Genomic DNA, 18,141 nt, shown 5'->3' with positions numbered 1-18,141 from the left:
AAAGACTTGCTGACACCAAGTATCTTGACATTTTGCCATGCCTGTACTGCATGGCTAATTATGCCACTGACATGGATCCTATTTTTCTCAGAAGTTAATGACACTGTCTTGTCAATCCATAAGTTTCCTAGTTTATGTCAGTCCCCTCCCACACTTCAGAGCTAACCATGCCTCTGTTCATCATTACATTAAAACATCCCCCAACTAACTTTCCAGCAACAGCATTCTAGTTCTAGCACTACAGTCCATGCAGTAGGTAGCCTTTTCTTCCCCACATCCAAATTATGCAGAAATTGCTGAGCCTTAGTATTTAATACCTGGTGAAGACTGATCAAATCTACTCTTCTATGTCTGAGTCAGCAGCAGGAGGAAGAGTATTGGTGGCCTGGCAAGAGCAACAAAACACAGGCACATCAAAAAGCCTCATCTGAATAGGTCACAAAGAGGAAGAATAGAAACAATTACATACTTTACTGCTACCTACCACAAGCTTTAAAAAAAAAAAAAAAAAAAAAAAAGCCCAAAACAACAAACCGCCCTCCCAGCCAAACAGGAATTCCCCCATAGACCAGTCACCACAGGGCTCTGAAACAACCAGTTCTCACTGAAATCTCATTATTGCTTATCTAGAATTTCTGTCTTCCTTGGATGCAATCCAAACACGAAGTAGGTGATAATTCTGCAATCTATGAAGTACTATTTACAAGTTGTTAAACCTAACACCACATGAATTTTCATTTAAAAACCTGAATGACGTACAATCTATGCAACTCGTGATACTTTAGTGTTTTGAAGAGCAGCTCACCATATAATTCCACAAATACATGTTTTTACTATATAAAATTAAAATTCAGACCAAATACTTTCAGCCAAAAGCTTTAAAATTGAATTTAAGTACATGTTAATAGAAAAGGACATGACATACAAATATAGCACCTTTAGTATATCATTAACAATAATGCAGTTTTATAGCATTTGAACAGCTCTTTCATAAACCCATGAAGTTCTGTTATGCTCTTTACATAATTCTTATATAAAACATAACCGTAACTTTAAATGTAGTTTGTAAGAGCAATAAAATTAAAAATAGGTATTTTCTCCTTGCTGTTGTTTAGAATTTGCATTTTCAAAAAGCTGAGTGCTTTTCCAGCTGTGGCAGCTAAAAATCTATTGTTACCAAAGTGTCAGAATCCAGAAACTGAGATAATGGTTCTTCAGTCACTACCAGTGTGACAGCTCTTACGAGCACTTTGGAAAATACATAAAAACTGTTGTACAGCAAATACTGTCACTTGCACTAGCTACAGACTCCTCTATTACCGCAAGTCGTATTTAAAAGTAGAACATGTTATGGTATCTCAGCCTGTTACCAAAAATCGTAACCAGGAGAACTCTCCAAACCAAGTGACAGCTTAGAACAACGGCACTGGTTTGCTGCAGTGCTGGGTGCATGGGGGATCTTCTCTCCCAACAACCACACCAAGCTGCTTGAGGGTATGCACTACGTAGAGTACTGGCACATGCATAGGACATCACACATTCGTTTTCATTCACCCACAGGACTGGTTACAAGTTTCTCACCTCTAAGGCAAATTAGTGAGCATCCTCTGATAACACTGCTGAAGTTTTTTACCAGCTAGGCATGCTCCCCAGGTGGGGGTTCGGCTGCACCCGGGTTCCTCAGGCTGGAAGCAGGTGCCGCCCCTCAGACGAGCAGTATAAAGTGCCAAGTGGGGGATGCGACGGGAACACGGGAGGCGCTAAACCCGCTTCGCGTTGTTTGCTGGGACCTAGGAACTGTACTGCAAACTGCGCTGCCAGGTGCACTGTCATGTTCCAGTCCCACAGGGACTCCCACCCGGAAGGAACCATTTTGTGGCCCTGGCAAAAAACACATACGGCTGTGCCAAACCTTTCAACAGCTCCCGAGGGATAAGGGCAAGAGATACGAGTGCAGGGCCTCCCCAGAATTTTTTTCTCAGTCCTGTAGCATGTTATTCCCTCCACTGCCTCCTGTCCCCAGGCGCTGTAGGGAGGCAGACCTCATCCTTTGTAAAAGTGGCTGAAAAACTGAATCGTGTTTCCAAGCCCAGCCAAGCTCCTCATGCCTTTATAGTGTTCCGCTGCTGCCTGGACAAATCTTTCATTCTTCACCTGTTACGAGATTTTGCCTCAGCGAAGAGGGAAATCCAGGCCTGGGTGGCACACCTTCCATTCAGGTAATGCAATAAAGGACTACCTAAACTAGCAAAATGCTCTTTGGTTTTTTTGTTTGTTTTGCCGAGGCTTGTCTAGTCCAGCTGAACATTCAGTGCCTTCATTGCAGGTTTTTTTTTCTTTACAATGGACAAAGCTTAGGCCACAACAGAAAGATTTGAAAGATTATAGACTATGACAATCTATTCACAATAGCTTTCTGAAGAGATTTACCTCTGACAGGAAAACTATAAATAGGTTTTGTTTATACCGACTTTTATTTATACACCAAGTGCTCTTTTTTTTTAAGAGTTCAAATAAACATGCAGCACTTAAGAAAAACATGAAACGTCCCCAACTCTGTCACACCATCACTTGGAGCACTGCTTACAAATACTCAAAACTGTTTTGAATCCTTCCATGTCCTGTGCCACACTTGGCAAAGCTCTTTGCAACTGCCGTGTGTCTAGTCCGTAGGTACTGCTCACATGCTGATCCGAGTGCAGGGCTGAGTCCTGTCGGAATCCATGCAAGCAGGAAAGTGAAGCATGACAGTCAGTTGCTGACACATGAAGTATGCAGGCGCAAGACGAACAGATACAGCCGTCTACAAATTGTCTGTGGAACACATGAGGCGTATCAGTTTAAAAAATGGAGATTAATGTGATGGGAGTGACGAACTTTTTTGAACTTTGACGCTAAGCCTTACAAAATCCCTTCAAGACAAGCACACACTGCTGATGACCAATTCCTACACAGTATTAAGCACCATCGCTACAAACACAATCCTCTGCCATTGCCCCCGCTGTGAGCACACCGGACGACCAAGGGGGCGCCGGCGCCGGCAGCTCTGACCCTGAGGGCTGCCAGCAGCACCTGTCCCTCCTTCGCGCCGCCGCCCGGGGCCGCCGCAGCCCCAGGGCCCCCCCTCCCCCGCCCGCCGCCGCGCCCGCCCGCGGCCCTTCGTGCCGCCCCCGCGCCCGTGCGAAGCTGCGGCCGCCGCACTGCTGCGGAGCGCTTGCGCGCCCCGGCTCGTTACGGTCCTTCAGCACGCTTGTAAGCGGGTTCAAGGAGAACCATTACTAATTTTACAGGTGTCACAGGCCCGGTTTTGCTGCAGAACAGTTTATCTTAAAAGAAACTAGATCGTGTGAGCCACTTGCAGCTAAGTAGCAGCTAAGTACTGGCATAATACAAGCCAGATTAGCGTCCTGTAACTGAATGCCGAGCGCTAGAGATAACGCGAGAAAAGATGCTTATCTTTAAAATGTATCTGTCTCGTTTCCTTAAGGTATTCCCATCCCCATTCGGCCGCCTTACATGAAAATACCTCCCATCCTCATCCGAATGCATTCAGCTCTGCAGTCATGCTGTGGCTTCTAAATTTAAGAGAAGATTGTCTCTTCTGATGTATCTGTTCCATCTTTTTTGTAAGTGACTACTCATTGGCTTAGATAGTATCTAAGAATAACCTTATACAGGTTGGTGGTATAGCTTTTATTTGAGAATCACACCTGGAATGTAGCCCTTAAATGGAAGGAAAAGCCCTAGTTTACAATAGCTCTAACAGCTGCTCTGTATGAAGCTGAAACTCTCCAGATCAGTTCTGAACAAGAAAATAGTTAAATTTGAATTTGAGGTTCTTGCAGCCCAGCAAATGCCTAATCATTAAATGCCTAATCATTAAACTTTAAGGTATACAGAGAAATCTCTCTTCCATTGATAAAATGCAATTTATCAATGGCAATTAAATCATATTCTGAGTTTAGTAATTTAAAAGATGCATCTCCTTTCTTAAATAGGTATCAAATAACATTTCAACTTTACATGCTGTATTTTCTCACAAAAAAAACCCCAAAAAAACCAAAATTATTTGCCTATTTCCAAATGTGTCAAGGAGGAAGTAATTATCAAAGTATGTGTTAAATGCAGCATCTTCATATTACAAACTCCAAAATATTTTTTTAACAATCCAGATTTTCATGTGGTAAAGTATTATCCCTTCTTAGAACACTTGGCAGTGTAAGAATGGGATTGAGGCAATAACTTCCAGAGTCTGTTAAGCACTCAGAAATACACAGTCACCTGTTTACATGATGAGCTCATCTTGTCATGTACTTGTGTCCAGGACAGCATGGCCCAGCTCTGGTTTGATTGTTTTTTACTCAAGGTGTTAACGGTTTGCCTCTGAAAGCTGAAGACACAGAATATGAGTTTCGGGGAGGAGATGAAAAAAATAGTAGATGATACATGAATTAGCAACCATGTTTTTAAACTAGGCCTGCTACCATTTATCAGATTTATTAGTGGGTTTATCCCCTAGATGGTCATCATAAAATGAAAAAAAAAAAAGAATATTGGAATGGAAGGTTACAGCCTTCTTTGATGAAATGACTGGCTTGGTGAATGAGGGGAAAGCAGTAGATGTTGCATAGATGTTGCTTATCCTGACTGTAGCTTTTGATGCCGTCTCCCATAATATCCTCATAGACAACCTGATTAAAAACAGCCTAGTGAACAGTTAGGTGGATCAAATACTGAATGAACTGCCTGGATCAAATGTTGTGATCAACAAGACAAAATCCACCGGGAGGCCAGTCACCAGTGGTATACCCCAAGGGTTTGCACTAAGCACAGCATTGCCAGCAGGTGGACGGAGGTGATCCTTCCCCTGTACTTGGTGTTGGTGGGACATACCTGGAGTGTTGTGTCCAGTTCTGAGCTCCTCGGTAGAAGAGAGGCATGGTTGTAGTGGAGCAAGTCCAGTGAAAAACCACAAAGATGATAAAGGGACTGGAGTACCTTTTGTCCGAGGAGAGGCTGAGAGATATGAGACTGCTCAGCCTGGAGAAGGGAATGCTTGCAAGGGATCTTATTAATGTCTACAAGTGCCTGCTGGGAGGGCACAAAGAAGATGGAGCTAGACTTTTCTTAGTGGTGATCAGTTGCATAGGAGTAATGGGTACAACTTGAAATACAGGAAATTCCATCTGAATGTAAGAATAACTTCTTTATTATAACAGTTGTTGGACACTGGTGCAGGTTGCCCAAAAAGTGTGCATTGTCTCTGTCCTTGGAGATACTCAGAACCCAACTGGGCATGGCTCTGGGCAACCTCATGTAGGTGAGTCAGCTTGAGCAAGGGAGTTTGACTACCCAGACTCTGTGTCCAGTTGTCACGGTTTAACCCCGGCCAGCAGCCAAGCCCTACGCAGCTGCTTGCTCACTCCCCACACAGTGGGATGGGGTAGAGGATCAGAAGAGTAAAAGGGAGAAAACTCATGGGTTGAGATAAAGACAGTTTAGTATGTAAAGCAAAAGTCGTGCACACAAACAAAGCAAAACAAGGAATTCATTTACTGCTTCCCATCGGGAGGCAGGTGTTCAGCCATCTTCAGGACAGCAGGGCTCCATCACGCTTAACAATTACTCGGGAACACAAACGCCATAATGCTTGATGTCCCCCGCTTCCTTCTTCTTCCCCCCCAGCTCATATGGTATGGAATACCTCTTTGGCTGGTTTGGGTCAGCTGTCCTGGCTGTGTCCCCTCTCAGCTTCCCGTGCCCCTCCAGCCCTCTCGCTGGCAGGGCCTGAGGAACTGAGAAGTCCTTGACTTAGTATAAACATCACCCAGCGTCAACTAAAATCATCAGTGTGCCATCAACATTGTTCTCACACCAAATCCAAACACAGCACTGCACCAGCTACTAAGAAGAAAATCAACCCTATCCCAGCTGAAAATAGAACAATAGTCAAGTTGAAATACAGGAAATTCTGTCTGAACATAAGAAAAACTTACTTACTGTGTGGATTGGCAAACACCGGAACACTCTAATCTCCTTGTCTTTTCCTAAAAACTGTGACCAATTCAGCTTTTTTATCCTCTGATTGCAAAATTGATTATTTCCACTTATATGTAGTAGTCTAGTCTGTTTTGAAATTAATCTTCATTATTTTTTCAGAACATTTCTTCAAGCTGACAGAAAAGAATGATTTTGAATTATTTTCCTTTAATGTTATAGCATATCTGCTTATCTTTTTGTTATGCACAAATCAAATTAGTGTATTTTATCACCCAGGTGATTAATTAAAATACTGATTAGAACTAGACCCTGGAAACATTTTTGAAGATACATCTCAAAATATCCCTTACTGTTGGCAGTAAGCTAATGATAACTACTCTTGTGCAGTTATGCAATCAGTCTTGTAACTTCCATGTAAGTCATTCCTTGTTACTGATGTTCTCTGTCTGAATTTAACTTTTTGGTCTTTTCTAACTTTGCCAGGATTTTACAAAGGAAATGCTGTCTCTTATTCATATCAACAAGATCAAGAGACAATAAATAGACACATTATTATACAGCTTTTCAGAAGGTCCATCTCTCTTCTATGAATGACATTCAAATCCAGCTGTATTCCAGTCATCTGTTCTCTACCAGCTGAACTCTGTGCATGTGCTTTACATGTGTGCGTGTGTATTTAAACACCAGACACACGTACAGGAACGACAATACTTCTAACCAGAATTTCAATTTTCAGTTAAATAAAGCTATATTCAAAATGGCCAAATTACCTTCAAATTTTTCATTAAAAAAACAGGGTTTTTTTCTAATTTCAGACATTACAGGGGAATGCATTTAATTTATATTCTTTACAAATTAGCACACATAATAGTGAATTCTTTTCACTGTTTCCAATTTCAGTCCATAACAGAAAATGTCATCATCCTAACTCTAATTAATCACTTTAGTATCAATCACTACCTAGAACTGAATGTTTGTAATGTAAAAACAATGTTTCCCAATGATGTTTTACTGCAAGTATTTGAGATATCATATTTCTTGCGGTAATGTAATTGATTTTCTTCAAGTGTTATCTTTCTCATGCAATCTTCTGTAAAAATACCTTCACTGTATAAATATCAGTAGGAAGATAAATCATATCTTTTAATCTGTACTGGTATTGTGAAGGTTTTTTTCCTGGTAAGTTAGTCAGGAGTTAAACTATACTGAACAAATAGACAATATCAACTTTTTTATCAAGTTGATATCTACAAGTATTTTATCTCTCTGTTCAAATGCACACTTGTTTTCATCATTATGTACCTAGGAAAGTCAAATGCTCAGATTTTTCATTATCCTGTAAAGAGGCAGCATCTAATTTTTATGAGGCCAAGAATCCCCAGATCACCCCCCTGTGATATAATATGGGAAATGAGTGAGTTTATTATTTTGTGTTTAAGATCGAAGTACAGCAAATAGACCAGCATTGTTTATATATGTATCTGATGATTGTTCTGTTGTTGTGCAGGGATACAGATTTACTTTTAAACTCAACCAGGAAAAGGTGACACATAACAGGCAACCAAAATAAGGAGCAAGTTGCAAGTTTATCAGGTAGAAGTATGTTAACTTCACAAGAAAAGCACAGCAGATACAAAAGAACTGTGGTTTTGAGCACCTAAAGTACAAGCCCAAACTCCTTAGAACATTGAAAAATAATTTTTAATTTTTACAGCAGCTGAGATCTGTTTGTAATTTTTTACTGCTTGAACATTCATCAGACATCATAGTTTCTATATAAAATTGCTTCCCTTCAGAAATACTTAATTTTCATGTAATACACTGAAAGAAAAAAAAAATCTTAGCTCCTGGCATTGAGTAATATGGGCATAAATTGTGCTCCTGCAATGTACAATGTTTTTGGGTTTTTATTTTTAAAACATTGACATATTTTGCCTGCCACAGTTACTGAAATTAGCAGTCTGTAATGGAACCTTAGTGCTGATCACACAGCACACAAAAGCAACAGCAGGTTCTGCTACAGCCATATAACAGAACATATCCCTGTGAACTAGGTCTGGCTGGGATGTTATTTCTCTTCATAGCAGTCTGTATGGTACTATGTTTTGGATTTGTTATCAAGACAGTATTTTAGCTATTGCTGAATACATCCGTATTTTAGCTATTGTTGAGCAGTGCTTACACAGTGTCAAAGCCTTCTCTGTTCCTCATGCTGCACCTTCAGCAAGTAGCCTGGGGGTGGGCAAGAGCCTGGCAGAGGACACAGGGAGGAGAGCTGACCCAAACTGACCAAGGGGATGTTCCACACCACATGACACCATGCTCAGCTGTAAACTGGGGGAGGACGGGGACGGGGGACGGGGGACAGGACAGGGGGGACAGGGGATGTGGGGGGACAGAAGTTCTTCCAAGGTAGCCTGTGTTTGGAACCTGGCTGAGCAGCAGTCTGCTGGTGAGAGGTGTTCTTGCACTACAGGAAGGCCATGCCACACTATTCCAGTGGGAGTTTAGGTTATGGCTCTGTGCAGTCTAACCATTAAAAAGGCATTAACACTTCAGTGTATTAGTTGCTTTCTCATATAGTGAGCACTAGCTGTAACAGACAATCCTTGTACACAGTTTGAGGTTGATTCAGGATCTCCTTGGCATCTTCTGAAATGTGTGAATTTAGTGGGACTGAATTTTAAAGTTTCCTTTCCTCATTTGAACAAAACCAAAATATCTTAATCCTTAATCTTTACCTCACATTTTACTGGCTCTTTCAAATTAGTCTTGTAGCTGTTTGTTCATAGTAAGATAACCTTTAAAACAGCTCTGTTGAACTGCAGATTGCCTCTCTGTCTAAGCAAAATAGATCACTAAGGTGTGACACTATTTGTATTTTTATTCCACCATTTATGCCAGTTCTAGGCTCTGCCTTTTGTAGCTTTTCTCCTCAATGGTATTTATGAGGGTGACTATTGAAGTGTATGAAATTATTTCATATAAATTTATAGTCTTCAAAGTGCCATAGCTCTCTGCAATTCAGATGCCTAAATGCGAACACAAGCTGTGAAACTAGGCTTCTTTCAAGCAGCATGGGTACTGTACCCATCTTTGATACAATTTTGATACACATAGTTATATGTAACTATTTTTATAAAATAGTTAAATTCAAGGAAAACCTTGAAATTTACATTTCTGGTATGCCTCTAGTAAAATGAAGGGCCATCTAGTGTATAGTTTTCAGATGTTTTTGCTAAAAATTTTCAGCAAATAGCATGTGAGTATTATACAGCATACCTGTATTCCTCTGTCTAGTTTTCATCACTACAGCTGCATTTGAAATCAGGATCTTCTTTTCTTACATTTTCATACATTTTGTTCTTAAGTCTGTACCTGCAATTGTATTTCCTTGCAATGCTGATGAGTTAATGCAATCAACTCTCATCTGCTCTAGACCAACATTCACCTTTTATATTCAGGATGAGAACATGTGATGCATACTGGGTATATATAGAGATATTTATATAATAAAATATTTATAAATAAAGCCAAAAAAAGAGTAGCAGAGGTGATGCAAGAAACAATGAAGTTATTTTAAAAATGTTGCCTAGTCTTTTATCCCTAGTACACTGGATTCAAGTCAGTAATGTATGATTTCATTCATATCAATATTTAATTTAATTTTAATTTTAAGAGAAACTGTTCTTTTTTTCATCATAATTGGTATCTTGTGGGGAGAATAGTGTAGTAAAGAACTGAAACTTCAGAAAGCTATAAACTAGGAAACAAAGATCAATAGGTTTAGAAATAAAAAATAAGGGAAGAGAAACACAAAGAAATATGTAAAAGACTGATTTTAAAATGTTTCTGTACAGCATCATTAGTAGTGCTTTTCTTCAAAAAGGTATGCAAATGATTACTGCATTCTAAACCTCCATTCCATAATGTAATATCATTAAAAAGATAAAATGGTGTTCATAGGTGTGATTTACATATTAATACATGTAAATTATCAATCAAATCATAACTCAGCAAATGAAAGTATATACTGTTTACAGTTCATTATGTGTCATGCTAGAGCAACTTAACAATGGAGTTGATTAAGTCAACTCTTATGGTCATCTGGATTATGCTACTGAAGTTTCTGTGATTAATTAACTTGTGAAGCCTAATTACTGTCAACTGAGGAACCTGCAGTGAAATATTTAAAAGAAAGACAAAACAAAGGTTGAATTAGAAAACGTTGGAAGTTCCATAAGTATTCTGAATATAGAATCATAGAATCATTTAGGTTGGAAAACACCTTTTAAGATCATCAAGTCCAACCGTTACCCCAGGACTGTCAAGTCCACCACTAAACCATGTCCCTAAGCACTGCATCTATGTGTTCTTTTAACCAAAACACCTCCAGGGATGGTGATTCCACCACCTCCTTGGGCAGCCTGTTCTAATGCTTGACAACTCTTTCAGTGAAGGGTTTCTTCCTAATATCCAATCTAAACCTCCCCAGGTGTCAATATACACATAGGTTGACTGCCTGCCCAAAATTAAACCAAATATAAGCAGATGCTTTGTTGTTCCCATTACATACTTCTGATAGAAGTACTACACATGCTTCAGTGCTCTACCAACTCAAAACCAGAGGCTGCACACACTATATAACTTCCACAAAAATCTTTGACTGAGATTAAATAATCTTGCACATTCTTTAAAGCAGACTGTTTTTGTGACTGTTATTAGCTGGGGTTGTTTTATAAGGTAATGAATCTGCAGAAATCTGGCTAACATACTGTAATTTTCTGAATGTATTATCTTTCCATAGGATTCAGTTTGATTTGGTTAAACTTTTGATCAGCTGTAAAAGGCTGGGTGTAATTTATTTGTGTACTGATTGGACAGCATATTTTTATTCTTTTGTTATGGATGCAGTAAATCTCATTGGTAGCTCTAGTTCTTTTTTTCCTGATAATGTAAACAGCCTCTGAATTTATTGTTTAGACAAATGAAGTAAAAATATATAAGTTGGAAGAATTTATATTTATTTTAATACATTTGCAATATATATTTATTTGGTATGCCAACACAGAATATCTGTGTCCAAGTAATAGCTCCATCTGCTGAGATGCCCTTCTAAGATCTTTAATAAACTATACTGAACAAATAACTAAAAAAGAAATAACGAGATGGAAGGAAAATATATGCTGCATATTGTCGGTTCCTTTCCTTTATGCAGAATATATCTACCAAAACTGTTTTTATAGAAAGTCATTATACAAAATCAGTTACTATTACCATATTATCCACCCATGATATCATAACTTTTGCTGTAGCAATATATTTTTGTGGTCACCAGATGATGGTTAGCCTCCAAAAAGAAGCTGAAATTAGAAACTCTAGGATAGTCTGCTTCCCTGAAATTTACAATAGAAAGCACAGCTCTCTTTAAAGACTTTGGTTGAGTGTTTTTTCTACTGCAGAATGCAAAAGTGAGGTTAGCAAGTTAAGGGCACTGCATCAAAAGCTGATTAATAGCCTCTGAGTGAGTGAATATGTGTCTGCCATCCTACAGCAAAGGCCATATGTTACACTATCACTTTTATTCCAAACTGCATCTTAGCCAAGTGACAAGAACAATTTCTGACAAGCAAGGAATTCGTCTAATACAAGAGATAGCATAATTTGCAACAGCAGAATTGCTGAATGACCTGTGGACCTAAGACTTACTCTTAGGCAACGTACTGAGGCTTCATCTAATAGTGCCAGTGTTTGTCATCTCTGAAAGGAGCTGAAGAAAATGTCATTCAAAGTCAGTACTTCAGAGTGCTGATTGCAAGATGTAAATTAATGTAGCTTCTTCTAGATCAAATAAGCTCATGGTAGATATCTGAGGCATGATAAATGATGAAAATTGCTTTCACTACAGAAATAATAACGTGTTGGAGAAAGTGTTAGAAACAGTATTACTTTTGGAACTAAACTACAAATTCTAAGACGTCAATATGTTGTGTGAAGCAAGTAAGGTCTGTTTACCCTATTATGCATACAAACTGTTTGTTTTGCTTTTAAATCATACCAGTTACAATAATAAATTTTATTTCTGAATGCACAGTTCTTCAGATAAGTTACTTTGTTACCATATTGCTTTTTTCCTCATGTGACATATTAAATTTAACAAATCAAATTGACTTAATGATTTTACGTCTTTAAAACATTACTAACTGAAAACAGATCAGAAAGCTTAAGTTCTGCTTATTGCAGTGATTGCAGTTACTATATTCACTGCAACAATATCTGAAATGGAGAGAGACAGGAAAGATGTTATTTTGTGAACTGGTGTTTGGCTAAATTCAGAATCTAATTAGTGAATTCTAAAGCATTTGCATTAAGTTAACCCTATAGTTTGGTTCTGATCATATTGTAACATCTATTTGTCTTGTATGCTTCACAGGGTTTTTGCTATTTAGAATGGCAAAAAGTCTTACAAGGACTTTGGCATGTCTCTTTCAGGCTTCCCTGGAAACACAGACATTAAAAATACAGAGAACTAACCAGGCTTTCTGTAACCTGCTAACATGTATTATATCTGTATCAGCATATATTTTACATAGGCTAGCTGATCCTGAAATTGGTGAGAGTGTCATGATTAGAACAGGATGTTTTGAACAGAATAAGAAGCATTTATTAAAGAATTCTCTTTATACTCATTTTGGCTATTAGATACCTTTAAATTTGCACAGAAATCCCAGTATCTCTGAAAAGGCACAGGCTAACTCAAATTTTACAAACTTTTGAAGAAAATATACATGCACAAGGCTATTACTTCCCTTTGCCTCCTCTTTCTCGCTTCCCATCATTTTGTGTGGTAAAAAATAAAGATGGTCTTTGTATCTAAAGTAGAAAAGATTCAGATACAGAAAAAATTTGTGGCTGGTTTTATTGCTGGGAACTGAAGGGAGAGTGATGGCAGAAGCAAAGGAAAACAGTCTATTGGAATCCTCCATCCTGAGCTCAATGCCTAGGTTCCACATAATTCATAGTTAATGCTCCACCAAAGAGAAGCATACCCTTCCGTCTGATAGGAAAATGTATGTTAGCTAAGCATTCATGAAAAAGAGAAGAATTGGGCAGATTTAAGAGACTGACTGGAGAGAGGAAGGCATCTGCTTATGGCCAGTCAGGAGCTTCCATCTGTGTACCATCCTGGTTTTATGAGTCTGTGCTTGTCTCTACCATGTGTGAAGCCAGAGCAGGTGTGCTATTCTCTGAACAGCTATAACGGCTATGATATACGGGATTTAGATTCAAAGCCAAACTCTGCTTGATTTGGAGAAGGACTTTCACTATTTCTTTGTCAGTTCCTATACAGGGTACACCCTGACAGACTTCTGTACAATTGCATGTGGCTTGCTATTCAGTGATTTCTGCAAATATGAACGAGCAAAAGTTTCAGTGCTGCATGAGACCTGTGGCCTCAGGTGACAGCCTAGGCCGATCTTCAGTATATACATGGTGGATGAATTTTCCCAAGTACTTTTGAAAAGCTGGATTTCATACATACTCCAGTTTAGTTCCCATCTGTAAAACAGAAAGTAACGCTTCTCTGCTTAGCTCACCAGACCATTCCTAGGATAAATTAAGCGTAATTCATGTTTCAATCAAAAGTAAAGTGTTTCAGTGCCAATCAATAAAGGCTGAATGAAACAGAATATATCGCCCCTCAATTCATCGACAGTGCAGTGCTTAGGGAATGTTAAATGCCTAGAGAGTGCAGGACTAACACTCCAAGCAAGAATCCCCAATTAAAGTTGTAGGCAGAAAGTGTCTTAATTTTTTCCTGACCCAGGACTCCTTTGTGCTCTTTCTGACCTCAAGAAAACAGCTTCTACATAGAGCACTTGCCTTAAAGGTGGGAGACATGATACTTCTAAATCAAGTATCCTACGTGCAAGGCCCTAGCCTCATGAAATCAGCGATCTGATTGTTAGAGCCAGGCTGTCCAGCCTAACCAGTGGAAAATTTACATGATTAATGAATATTGCTGCAAGGCAAAATACATAAAAAAACTTTTGGAGATGGAATTTTTCCCTGGAATCTTTGTCCTAGGAAGAATGGGAATCATGCTAACCTTTTTTCTATAAGATGGCTACTGACAGCTTCATATCTGTTATTAGTAAGGCTCCTTCAGAAAACATATTGGCTTTTGGGTCACATTTATACTTTTTATCTTTAGTAATCCAAGTTAAATTGACAATAGTGCTGGCATATTTCTACTCTATAGAAGAAATCTCCTTCAAAAATGCTTTCCTTATTGAAACACCTGTCATCAGACTTCATGAATGCAGAATGCGTAGAAAAAAGCCTATATTGAGAAATTATGGGGGGGAAAAAGTCTTCATATTTAATTTTCTATTATAGCTGTGCCCAATGAAGCAGCATAAAGGACCTTATTACTATACCAAAACAAAGACTTTCCAAAGAGAGTTCTCTAATTTCATATTAGCTTGTTCTACCACTGAAACAGCAGTTACTGCACCAAGTGATACATAAAAATGGGAAAACCAGCAGTTTTCATCAGTTTCAAAGGAACCAGCATTACTGGTGTTCCAAGATGAAAAAATAAGTGCCAACAATGACACTGAGTAGGATAGGAAAAGTATCTATTTTATATGCACCTAATATTTATGTACTGCACAATTTCTTTTCAGATTATCTGTATTTACCTTGAATAAAAAAGATTTCTTTCTGTATTTTGTCTTCAAAAACAGCCTGTAGTTAGTTTTCATCTCATCTGTAATTCTGAGTTTCAGTGCCATCAGCTAAAGTAATAAACATTTCTGCCTGAAAGTGTATTTTAAAGAGAATCTTCTCAAAATTCATACCTTTAATTCAGTAACGCATTGTTCAGGGTTTAAATAAATCTTCCCCTGATTTGAGTGGTAGTTGTATGGATGAATTCACAAACAATTCTTTGTAAATACAGAATTCATAAGCTTCACAGAGAAAAACAAAAAAAGAAAAAGAAGTATATCTAAAGCAGATACATTTCAGAAACAGGAAACTCACTTGTTCCCTAAGGCATGGCAAACATTAAAGCTCATTTGTTTACTCTTTTCCAAACCCCAAAATAAACAAAATGGTTATATTTAAGGCAGTTCATCTAAGCCTATTCTGATGAATGAAACATCTGCAAAGAAACCCCAAACACACAAACATTTAACAAACATTCTTCAGTCACCTGGAACAAAGTTAATTTAGTGGAGCTAAGTAGAAATTGGAATTTCTCTATGACTTTTCTTATTTGCTTCAAATTTGGAGAAAATGTTGAATGATTAAGAAGGTGGTGAAACAAAAACACTGTGAAAAGTCTTGCTTTATTTATGACTACTGTGGTGCATTATACTTTTTAGCCAGAATTCTCTGGATCATATGAAACATAGTATGTATGTCTTGACAGCAGAGAATGGGAGCATTTGGTATCTGCATGGTCTAACTTTTGCTTATGTGATACCTGTAAACAAACTTAATTAATGGGGAGAAAAAGAAAAAAAACCCCAACCAACCAAACAGCTTAAGCAATATAGTCTGGAGAATGCTTACTTCCGTTCAGCTACATGTATTAAGAATATGCCTATGTTGAATTTTGGTGAACTGAAGAAGGATGTGTTTGAATGTTTATTTTTCATTGTGTTTGATTTGGTTACTTTTAGTGGGAGGTTTCTGCATCCTGTGTTAATGTGTATTTTCCTAATAAAGGAATGTTCCTTTTCAGTACTTATGATGGATGGAGTAGCATTTCTTAAGTCATGATGAGTTTAAAGGAACCTATTCTACTTTACATTGTAAGAAATTAGGAGGATGCACATGTTGTCTGCAGTCAGCTGACAGTTGGTAAACTCTAACTGGACACCAGAAATCTATCTGGAAAGTTCTTGAACTGCTCTGAATGTCTTAAATGGCTTGGGTCATAAGCAAGGGTAACTGCATAGGAGATTTGATCAGATTAAATAAAGCAATTTAATTAAACAATTGAAATACATGTGCTCTGAAAAGTAAAAAGTCAAGAATGAGCATATATATCTTTGAGGCCTCAGGTGACATTCGTCACAGACAAATCAAAATTTTAGTTTCATTATTTTTAGTACTATTAACATACTCATTACGGAGATGTTTACAACATTAGATGTGATGGCCTTTTTCAAGGAAACAGTCAACATAAAGTATTCTAAGTACAAACAACTAGTCCATGACTGGAACTGTGGAAATAATCACACACAAGCTGTGTGTGTTAATTGTTCTGCCTAAATGTTCTATCTTAATTATTTCTTACTAAAAGTATATATGGACATTGTGGTTTTGATGAAATGAAGAAATTGGATAAAACTGAAAACTGTTGTTACTACCTGTATCATAACATATCAGGTGCATAAGAGCAGCAATGATCTACATTTCCTTTGACCTTAAATGATCTAACCAAACAGGAAAAGCTACCATTCTTATTTGTACAAGTTTTGTACAAGTGCAAATGATGAGCTACAGAAAATGCCTGGTGTTGCAGGATCAGAGTCCTAGAAACTGATCAAGCTCATTGTCATTAATGGAAAGACCTTACTGATTGCAGTGAGCTTTCATCAGTGATATAGAATCTGCTTCTTTTCACCTTTTGTGAGGTGATTCCTCAACGCTGAGGATAACATAGTGCAGTTATGCCTAGGGTGTTTGAAGGTTTGAAAACTTGTGTAAGCATGTAAAAGTTGGCTTGCATATTTGCTAGCTGTCTAAAGACATAAAAAGGGTCTTCAGTGGCAGGCATAAATAGTCAAAATAATTGAAAATTAAGCTATATTGTTGACTCATAACAGGTTTAGCTTTGGTTAAAAAAATTACTGTAATTGTTTGACTAGTATATCTCTTCTGACTTGCATTTCCTGGCCATGCTGTTAATCATGGCTGTTCAAATTCTTATTTAACAGCACTTGTTTCAGCTCTGTCAGTTTGTAGATCTGTTAGCTGGAAAGATTCCACATTGAGAAGATCTCGTAAGAAATTCAAAGGTTATTTGAATAGAATATGAATGAATATTCTGTTGCATAGGTATACTTGTAGTGCTGTATATTAATCAGAATTTAATTACAAGTTAAAGACAGATCTAGACAGAGTAGTTCAGAAGGTATTTAGTGTACTATATGCATTATTTTAAGTCACACGCAGCCTGATACGAGATTGTTAACATTTAATTGTTAGTGTACCACTTTCCAGAGTCAAACACCTAAATTTTCAGTGTTCATGCTAGTTTGTACAGTTAAGATCACTTTTGTGGTATGTGTTGAAAGCAGCTATTGTAGCTTGCAAAACAAATAGGTTTTTTATCCAGTATTCAAAAAATTTTCAGCAGGAAAATTTTATTCCCAGCTGTCACAGTATTTTTATATTTTACAGTCAGAAAAATTGTCTGTGACCTTTTCTGGATAATGATGTCCCAATGTTTGACCATGTCATAGGAAACCATTAAATCCTTCACATTTAGTCAAGGCGATGCTTTTGTAGTGTCTTCAGAGAAATTCAGCAGCATCATGATCTTAACTGTCTGATTTTTTTTTTCCTTATATACTGATCTCTTAGAAAAATGGGAATTTTTTTGCATGACGTAAGATTTCCAGTCAGAATACCTCTAATCAATAATAATGTATTTACATAAGGTCAGTCAGCTATAAGAAAAATATTTTCTTACCCACATTACTGTCTTTCCTGTATTTAGCTGTAGTTTCTTGTGGCTGAGATAAGTTTTTGTGTAGACTTTTGGTTATAAAGACAGAAGATCTATTTTCCTCCTAACTCTTGCAGGGACCTTATATACAAGAATCTGTAATAAACCTAATCTGTCATTGTCTTGCTATATTGGAATAAAACATCGTGGAACCAAATTTTTCTAATTTAGAGTGCTGTCAAACTTTCACAGAATAAAGGTAATCTTACAGGAGATGTAAAATACATGAGTGTTATTCCTGATTGTGCCAGTCACCTTGGCTTGGAATAATTGCATAGAGCAAAGAGCAGGTGGTCAGGGTGGAAACACTATTTCTAATTGGCAAAAGTTTTCAAGAAATGGAAATCTTTTCTCATATAAAGTCTACACGAGAAGACAATTAAGAGTAAAAT

At 37.8% G+C, this 18,141-nt stretch overlaps 1 long non-coding RNA gene across 1 annotated transcript in view; it reads right to left on the bottom strand.

Moving 5' to 3' along the window:
- Positions 1-4,287: 4,287 nt before the first annotated feature.
- The window catches only part of LOC106630897 (uncharacterized), a 37,329-nt gene continuing 23,475 nt past the window's right edge, over positions 4,288-18,141 (bottom strand). Inside the window, exon 3 of the long non-coding RNA XR_001334282.2 lies at positions 4,288-4,390. This is a non-coding gene — a long non-coding RNA (uncharacterized LOC106630897). The remainder of the gene's footprint in view (positions 4,391-18,141) is intronic.

The sequence above is a fragment of the Falco cherrug genome, chromosome 1 (assembly GCF_023634085.1).
Source record: "Falco cherrug isolate bFalChe1 chromosome 1, bFalChe1.pri, whole genome shotgun sequence".
In the NCBI taxonomy this organism is placed as follows: domain Eukaryota; kingdom Metazoa; phylum Chordata; class Aves; order Falconiformes; family Falconidae; genus Falco; species Falco cherrug.
This window is presented reverse-complemented; position numbering and strand designations above follow the sequence as displayed.